At 38.2% G+C, this 10,139-nt stretch overlaps 1 protein-coding gene across 1 annotated transcript in view; it reads left to right on the top strand.

The window, feature by feature from the left end:
• Window positions 1-10,139, top strand: part of LOC121901528 (NLR family CARD domain-containing protein 3-like) — a 481,268-nt gene that overhangs the window by 350,841 nt on the left and 120,288 nt on the right. The window lies entirely within an intron of this gene.

The raw sequence follows: 10,139 nt of genomic DNA, 5'->3' as shown, positions 1-10,139 counted from the left end.
AAATTATAAGAAAAAGAGTAAAGATTAAAATAAAGTTATAAAATAAATAAAATAACATTAAAAACTGTTTTTATTTTTCCTCTCAGATGTATGTTGTTGACCTCTTTAACTGTCTGATCCTCCAGCCTCAGTCAGCAGACTCTAACACTCAAACATTCAGCATCAATATTTCTGCAGAGCGACGGCAGCGCAGAAACACGGCGGCTCCGAGGAAGAGGACCCGCTCCCTCTGTAGATAGAAACAAAAACACAACGGTTCTTATTTTCAGGTGATTAAACACTAATTAAAACATACTTATGAATATTATATTCCATTTCTCCACTAAATTCTGCACACTGGTCCTTTAAGGCCACCAGTTAACTTCTGACCAGTCAAACCTGTTAACTGGGAACCATCCAGGCGTCGACTTCATGAAGTTGGTTCAGATATTATTTATGATTTCATATGTGTCAGTTTTGTTCTATAATGTAGAAAATAGTAAAAAAGAAAGACAAACTGTTGAATGAGACAGCTGAGTCCACTGGTGCTGGATATGAATTATTATTAATAATAATAAATAATAATTAATTACTATTATTCTGTCATCATGTCTGTATCAGCGTGTGGAAAACAACATAAACTATAAATACAAAGATGTAGTAAAGTAAAGTAAATCTCCCATCAGGAGAGGATGGTGACCACAGACACATTCACACAGTTACACCTTTATTCCTGGAAGCTGCCCAGTAAGACCAGTCTGACCTGCAGCAGCAGCAGCTCAGTGGTGATAATGAGATGCAGCTTCTTCACTTTCCCTCTCAGATCTGACCTTTATGCCTTCGCCGCTCAGCCTAAAGTCCCAGAACGTGATATTTGTTTCCTCCTGCAGCTGACTCGTTAATCTACGATCATCTCTGAGTCGTCAGTTTGGAGTTTTTTGTTTAGATTAAGAAGATCCGTAAAGATGTTTTATGGAAACGAAGCTGAGCAGATATTACAGTCAGCAGAAGAACAAGCAGGTGATAAATCAGATTGATCATCAGTTCTCAGTCAGAAACATATTTTTATATATTTGTAGGGATGTGCAGAGAGGCCAGTATTTGTATTTGTATCTGTCTTTGTTGAGGCAGCAAAATTATTTGTATTTGAACAAAAGTGAAAAGAGGCTTAAAAATCCTGTTTCTGTTTTTGTTACGCTTTTAATTTTAGAAAATTAAAGTTACAATAAGTGTTCATGAATAAACTACCTTATGAAGGAGGTCCCCACACGAACTGGTCTCAGACTGGAGTCTCTCAGATCATAGACGACTGCGCTGACTACTGAGATAAAACTTTACTCATCACCTCATCGCAGACAGACCTCTAACTATTTATACACCCATAACACACAGACAGCACAGCGTGTAACATGTAGAAGAACTTCACAGGTGATTCTTGCTTTGCACTTTACATTTATTGCCTATTTCTTTACAATCTAACTTTGTGGAAAGCAGAAGGGGAACAACAGGTTAGAGTCTGTTGGGACTCACCCCTGATAGACGTCACAGCGGAGATAACGATGTAACCGACCTGCGAACTGGTATTTGACATGTTTTTTTTTCTTCCCAAAAACAAATAATTCGTATGAAACCCACTATTTGTGCTTTGCCGAATAATGTATTTGTATTCAGGCACACCCCTAAACATTTGTATGTTATAAAAATGATTTATTATATATTTTATATATTTACAACCAGGTCAGGACTTCCAACATGGCTGCCAGAGAACTTTATTAACAATCAAAAACTCATCACAGACATCACAGCTTGAAAATAAATAAACAACAAACAAACAAACAAACAAACAAAATACAAAAATAATTGTGCATCTTTTTAAAAGATAGAATAAATAAATAAATAAATAAATAAATAAGGTGATGCACAGACTTTATGTGACTGTTAGTTGACATCAGTTTATCTTTGTAATGAAATAATTCAAACATAAAAACCTTTAAATTTGGATTTATGTTTGTAGAATCAGATTAACGATATAATCACATTAATCACAACAATAAACAACAATGTCTATATTTAAATATTCTAATATTTAAATATCTAAATATTCCTCCAAATCTTTCCAAAACACCAGAGAAATTATCAAGTATAAAAGAGAAAGATGTGATCAGCTGATTCTCCTCTGGTTTGTTCTTGCTGTGGGAACCATGGAGCTGTTACCAGAGTGAGACCTCTGCTCAATAGACCATCTTTGACCAGAGACTGTACCTGAGGATGCTGCCTTCAGGTGCTCCTGTAAATCCAGCCGTCCAGGACTGCTGTAACCAAAACGGAGAGGAGTGATTTTTATTATTACGTCACAGATTCTCTCTTTCAGTCATTGATCACTTTTTTCCTCTTTGTTCAAGTTTATTATGTTCCGGCTTCCTCGTGAAAACAGCTGACTGTATAACAGAGAGCGGCGGGATGTCGGACGGCCTCTGAAGGCAGCGGTAACAGGATCTGATACCTGTTGTTCAGGTGCAGCAGTGGGTGGAGTCGAGTCAACAGATCAGGTGTCTGTTGTTTCTGTTACTCAAATACAAAGATGGAGGTGAAGAAACGTCACATTAAAGGATCATTCTGATGATTTTCTATATTTGTCTTCATGTTTGGATCCAAACCAACCATGAACTGTTTCAAAGCTGATATATCTGATTAAAAACACCTCAGTGAGTCACAGCGCTGCACTGGGTCACATGTTCCTTCATCATGAAGAGTTTGTTTAGAAACGGATCCAAAGACTAATAACAGCATCATGTAGTTCTGTGTAATGCAGACGCTACTGAGCATGTGCAGTAACACGGTTCTGTTTGCAGCTTCAGTAGCTTGTTGTGCTGCAGATCAAAACCTCTGGACTACAAACTAGTGAAGCTGTAAACAGAACCGCGTTCCTGCTCATCTTATCTCTGTTTTCACTGTTTGGAACAAACTAACGTGACTAAACTCAGCGAACATGTGACCCAGTGCAGCTTGTGTTACAGTTTTAAAGGGCGAGTTCACAATTTTTCTGTCTTTTTATTGTTTGATGTCTGTATTTTGCAGTTTTTTGCTGTTTAAATGATGTATTTTTTTTTATCTCTTTTGTCCTTCCTGTGAAGCGTTTTGTTACTTCTGTTATGAAACGTTCAACAGTTCATAAAGGTTTCTCAGTTTGAACTGAAACTGTTGTTTTCTGTTATTAAAGTGCTGCAGATTCTCAGATTGAGTCTGTTTGTTTCTGCCAGCAGCAGAGGGCGCTCCAAACCAGTGTGTGTGTGTGTGTGTGTGTGTGTGTGTGTGTGTGTGTGTGTGTGTGTGTGTGTGTGTGTGTGTGTGTGTCGTCTTCACACACCCTGGTGAAATCCTGACTTCAGAGTCAGAGCTTTATTTCCCACTCATGACCTTTGACCTCTGAACACATCTGCTGGAAACCTGAAACTGATCCTGAACACAAAGCAGCTCTGTGTGTCTCAGACCATCTGCTGCACACACACACACACACACACACACACACACACACACACACACACACACACACATACACACAGACACACACACACACACACACACACACCAGTTTCTTTACTGGAGTTTTTCCAGTTTCTGGAGTTACTGGTTACTGTGGAGATTCATGTTTTACATTCAACAGGAGATAAACATTGTTTTGTCATCAGCAGGTAAAATCCATTCAACATATTGATCGTATTAGTTAATACTGGACGACTCGACATTATTTGTGTCTTTATTAATCTGATTAATTAGTAATAAATGTGCAGCAGTAAAGTCAAAACCTGTGTTGTTGAAGAGAGACTCCGAGGACATTACAGGTTGTTTCTGATTGGTTCAACACTGAGTCACATGATGAACTTTACCAACACACAGCACCTCATTTTACACACAAACACACAAACACAACAACTCATGTGTCAATCAGACACACTGAGATAAAAACACAACAACAGGCAGCACATGAGGATCTTTATTACATCACTGTTGTATTGTGTTTATGTAGTTTAATGGTTGATAGTGTATAAATGTGTATATTGTGTTTATGTAGTTTAATGGTTGATAGTATATAAATGTGTATATTGTGTTTATGTAGTTTAATGGTTGATAGTATATAAATGTGTATATAGTGTTTATGTAGTTTAATGGTTGATAGTGTATAAATGTGTATATTGTGTTTATGTAGTTTAATGGTTGATAGTGTATAAATGTGTATATTGTGTTTATGTAGTTTAATGGTTGATAGTGTATAAATGTGTATATTGTGTTTATGTAGTTTAATGGTTGATAGTATATAAATGTGTATATTGTGTTTATGTAGTTTAATGGTTGATAGTGTATAAATGTGTATATTGTGTTTATGTAGTTTAATGGTTGATAGTGTATAAATGTGTATATTGTATATATATTGATCTCTATAGAACGTAGTTTACTTTCATGGAAAACTGGCAAATATTGACATGTGAGAAATTGCTGCCAGAGAGTTTTGAGGAATTTTTGCTTTAAAAATGACTTAAATGATCAATATGAGCCGCAAAGATCAGAAAACTGACTGAAACTTAATCTGCGACTATTTTGATAATCAAGTAGTCATTTTTTTAAGGAAAAAAAAAAGTTCTGCAATGTGAATATTTGCTTGTTTCCCAGTTTTCTGTGACAGTAAATGCAACATCTTTGTGTGTCTGACTGTTGTTCAGACAAAACACGTCATCTGAGGACGTCACAGCTCTGAGAAATTATCACATTTTTCACTATTTTCTGTCAGTCGACTAATTTATTAATCGTCTAATCTCTGCTCTACCACAGTGGAGGTTAATCCAACATGCAGTAAAGGATCAATATACTGAGCTGTGATTGGTTTAGCAGCAGCGACCTCTTCACATCACACTGAACATGTCCATAAACCAGGAAACAGGCTCAGACAGCAGCCTCCTGTTGTTTTTACTGTCTGTGTGATAATTACTGATCATTAACAGATTCTCTGCTGTCATCAGCCTGCAGCAGCAATTATCCTCCACATTCCTCCTCCTGCAGCACACAGACTCCCCTTCAGCTCCGGTTTCATTCATATTTGTTCGTTCATTAAACTTTATTTTGTCTGGAAGTTGCACTGAGATCAAGATCTGTTTCACCACAGAACAAATAACCAACAAATAACATCACAAGAAGACAGTTCAGTTGTCACACAAACTCTGATTTAAACAGTCACAGATGTTAAAAGTCCCTCAGAGCAACGAGTTCATTTCCCAGTAGATGTGTGTTACTGGAAACCAGTCCTGCAGACAGCAGCGTGACCGTCAGGGTTCAGATCGATAAAATCCTGAACTTACTTCCATCAAACATTTAACCAGATGGAGACAAACAGACTGACAGAAGAGACAACAATTAGTCCATTAATCAATTACACTGTTCTGGTGATCAATTCATTGTTTAAGTCATTTTTCAAGAAAACTTGCCAAACATTTGATGGTTCCAGGTTCTCAAATGAGAGAATTTTCTGCTTTTCTTGGTTTCTATTATAATTAATTGAATATTTTGGGGGTTTGGACTGTTGGTCGGACGTATCAACACATTTGATGACGTCACCCGGTGTTCCAGCATGTTGTGATGGACTTTCTCAGGAAGTAGAGCAGATTTGTCCACCAATCGATGGACGGTTTGATCCCCGGCTCCTCCGGTCTGCAGGTCAAAGTGTCCTGATGCAAAATACTGAACCTTAAATTGCTCCTGCAGGCTGCACTGTTGTGAGTGTGTTTGTGAAGGAGCATCAGACACGTTGTGGGTGTTTTTGTATGAGCAGCTGCTGATGAGCAGGTTTGCATCTTGAATGGCAGCATCAGTGTGTGAATGTGGCTTGTAGTGTAAAGTGCTTTATGTGGTCAGAAGAATATGATGAAGTCCATTTACTTACAGACCAAACAATTAGTCAATTAATTGAGAAAATCAGCAGCAGATGAATCGACAGTAATAATAATAATTGTTAGTTGCACTTCTAGACGCAGTGATACAAAAGTAAATTAAAGGTTAGACATGAAAAACATTTGAAGATGATTCTGTTGTTCAGTTGTTGTTCAATGTGCGAGCGGCAGAAACGTGACGTGAACGCGAGCGGAGCAGAGGAAACGTTTAGCAGTAAGTTGTCAGTCTGGCAGTAAATGTACAGTACAGACTGTGTGTCAGTTAATAAATGCAGCAGCTCCTCAAAACAAAGAAAATACTCATCTATCGAAGGGGTTTAGCCCCAAAGTTAGCAACAACGCGTTAGCTTAACTTGACCAGGTTCACTTAAGGTGGACTGACTTTTAAGGTGGACCAGCAATTCTCATTTTAGTGTCAATGTCAGCTGCTCTTTAACAGAGAACGGAGAAATGTCTGGCTGATGAGTCTCTGTCTGGAGTTTTTCATGACCCCCCCACCACCACCACCGCCACCACCACCACCGCCGCCGCTGCCGCTCCAAAGCAGTCAACCTAGGGGAAACACTGAAAATACTCCGATAACCTTCCATCTTTGACTCAAATCTGTAAAGATTAAACATTTCCTGCACAGGCTCAGATATTGTGGTGTATTTTCATTAAAAGTCATTGGTGTGCTTAAAGACAATATTAAGCTATGCAGATTGATTTTATGAGTTTATAAGCAATAAGGGCTAGTGTGATACAATTTGTATTGGTGTAGTAATAATCTCATGAACCATATTTAATCACACTGTACGTATAGAGGCACGGTAGAAGAATCATAATCAAACACTGGAGAAATTTGAGTGTGTTTGTATTACATGTCACTTTGCTTGGGTCTGCATTAAAGTCTTCACCTTTCAAAAATACTCTCTGGAGGAGATCAAGAAATAAGGGTGTAAAATGACTAGAAAAACTTATAAAAAATAAAAAAGGCCAGAAGACAACTTGGCAATAATGGTGTAAAATGATTCCCAATACTTATATATAAAAATTGGATATAATCAGGTAGAATTGAATATGCCAGTACATATCCTCAAACACCTCAAAACCTGTTTTGAAGAGTTTTGACCAACAACGAGTGACGGAGATAAAAGTAACATAATAATTGGTCAAAAATTAGGGAGGGTGGATGATAAGGTGTGACCTAAGCCGACCCAAGGGCATAAAAACAATGCCCCAAAGAAAAAACCTTCGGAGCGATTTGGTTCTTTGTAAAAGTGCTACTTGCTCTCCTTTCTTGCCGGCATTAAAGAACACTTTGCTGCTTGGACCTCTGACTCCCTTTTTATTTTCAAGAGAGAGTTTTTTGCTCTGGTATCTATTTCTGCAACAATTTGATACAAAAATATTTAGATAAGATATGATATGATAAGATAAGACACACACACACACACACACACAGACACACACAGCTCATATATAACCTGCAGAGAAGTTCTCTCCTCCCTGTAACCTCCGTATCCGTCTGCACAGCACATACAGTGATGATGACTTTCACACACGTTCCTGAAACCGTTTAAAAAGGAGCTTCTGTGTAAAATCCTGACATGAGGAGCTCTGAGCCAGTTTCCCTCCTGATGCTGTAAAAGTAAATGAATGTGATTAATGTGACTGTGTGAACTGGACGCACTACAAACACACCAGCTGCTGCTGCTGGTGTTTCATGTCCTGTATGTTCTGTTCACAGCAGACATCATGACTTGTGTAAGCAAAGCAAAGAAAAGTGTTTCCTGCTGGTTTCTGTTTATCTCATCAGCTGTTGAACTTTGGTTGCCATCAGCGACAGTGTCGACTTTTTTAACTGCAGCGCATTCCTCCGACGTCTGTCCTCAACCAATCAGAGCGCAGATACACAGACACAGCTTTGACAGAAAAACAGATTATTGAAACCTTGAAACCAGAATTCATTTTAACTTCTCGTCCTTCAGCAGCAGCAAGACATAAATATATTCTGCATGTTCTGTTGTTGTCTGGCTGCGTGACCTCTGACCTCTGAGCTTCTTCCTGCTGACGTGTTGCTGTTCATACTGGAGATGTAATGACTGATAAATAAATGTGTCAGGATGCAGATTTAAGATATAAAGACAGAGAAAGTGATTCATCTTTTCTCTGAACTTAAAGAGAAACTTCACTCTTAATCCTCTTTTTTGAGTTCATTCTATCAGCTGTTTGTTCTTCTGTCTAGAGATGCAATTATTAGTCGATTAGTTGCAAAACATTTAATCAATTAATCATTTTGAGTAATTAGAGTCAGAAAATGTCTAAATTCTCTGATTCCTGTTTCTTCATTTCTTTAGTCTCTTTGACAGTAAACTGAATATCTTTGAGGACGTCGTCACTGATCAACGTTTTCTGACATTTTACGGACCCGACGACCAATCAGTTAATAGAAAATAATCGAAAGACGAATCGATAATGAAAATAATTGTCGGTTGCAGAACTATTTCTGTCCTCTAAACCAGCAAGTTCAGTAATAATTCAGTCTCGAGCTTCACTGTCTCCACTTTTATTTAACAAAAGATATCTGTTTAAACAAATTAAACCAAATGAATGATTCAAGTACGCGGTGTGGAGGTCAGTGGGACCAGTAGTGGATGTGATGTATGGCTGGTGTGTGGAGGGAAAAGCAGAGAGTCTGGTTTTATCACCTGGAGAACAACAGTGGTTTAGTCTATTATATATAATATTTGATTGTTAAACACACAATATATAATTTCAGCCGCTAGGCGTCTCAATCAAAACAATAACAAAAGACGGAGTGTGATGACGGTGTGAAGTAGCAAGGGATCATGGGAGTTGTTGTCTTCGTCGGGATAGGATTACTCCAGTGTTCATCATTCAGGATGTTTTTACCGGCAGAGGTCTCCTCCTCTCCAGAACAAACGGACCCGGAGATTACAGGTAAAAAAACTGAATAAAGCTGTTTCACCTAAAAAATCAATGTTTCTCTGACGATGTTTGGTGACCACCGGACTTCCTGGAGGGGCTGTTAGCCGAGCTGCTGCTAACGTTTGTCCAGTTTATTTCTCTGATAACTTAAGATCCAGACGTCCAATGACTAAAATCCTTCTTCCGGCTAAAAGATATAGTTAAAAACACCTAAATTTATCATGAAAATGTGTCTTAAAACTGAATAAAAGTCCATTTATAACAGTTTGTGTGGAACAACCACAACGCCGATGTATTATCTTGTATGTGTGTAAGTTACTCTTTGGTAGACGCCATTGTAGCGGACAAACACAGCGCCGCCGTATGCATCTTGTGCGTGTTTACTCTTTGGTAGAGGAGGTATGACGCCATCGACAGGCGACCAAATGAAACGGTCCGTTACTTTGATTAAATTACAGATTTCTCTGAGTTTGAACATTGTTGGAAACATTTGGGATAATGTAAGTACACAACTCAACAACATATATAACATAAGTCTAGTTGTTTTTAAACATTTAATGTGGAATAATTACATATTAGAGCTTTAAATCAGTTGTTCAACCAACATGGTCAGCTCTATAATTATGTTGAATTTATTCATGGCTATGTTTCTCCAGAGGACGTCTCACTTGTCTGTGATGTTATTCCACTTTTTAAAGGTTTAAAGGGAAACATTAATCACTCTGTACTGTTGGATACAACTGAAACAACTGCTGTCGAGTTTGGCGATGCTATAATATAAGCTCTGTATATATGCTACATAAGAGATATCCTTTAAAATGCTCCACAGGTTTTATCCAACTGATCATTATTTGCAGGAAGTCGTTGATGTGAGCTGAAGTGTTTGTGTGGCGGCTACAACTGTGGATCAAATAATGAGGATTTATTGCTGATCATTGATCATATCATACCCTCGCTGTGCATTAAATGTATTGTTTGTATTCACAGAATATGACAGAAGTCTCTGTTTGCAGTTCTGTCAGCTGCAGGTGTTTCCAGATGTGTACGAAGCCTTTTGATGATGTCACTGATGATGTCACAGCAGGGGTCGGGGGCTGAACTACAAGTTTAAAAAGTTTTTAGATAGAAAGAAGAGAAGCTACCGGACGTCAGTAGCTCCTCATCTCATCAACAAGCATAACACACCACAATCCCCACGTGCATTGTGGGTAATGTACGCGCCAGGTTTTGACGGGATAAAATAACACAACATCTCTGGTTCTGCTGCATCGATTTGTCCATCGCGAGTGT

The sequence above is a fragment of the Thunnus maccoyii genome, chromosome 8, assembly GCF_910596095.1.
Source record: "Thunnus maccoyii chromosome 8, fThuMac1.1, whole genome shotgun sequence".
NCBI lineage: Eukaryota > Metazoa > Chordata > Actinopteri > Scombriformes > Scombridae > Thunnus > Thunnus maccoyii.
This window is presented reverse-complemented; position numbering and strand designations above follow the sequence as displayed.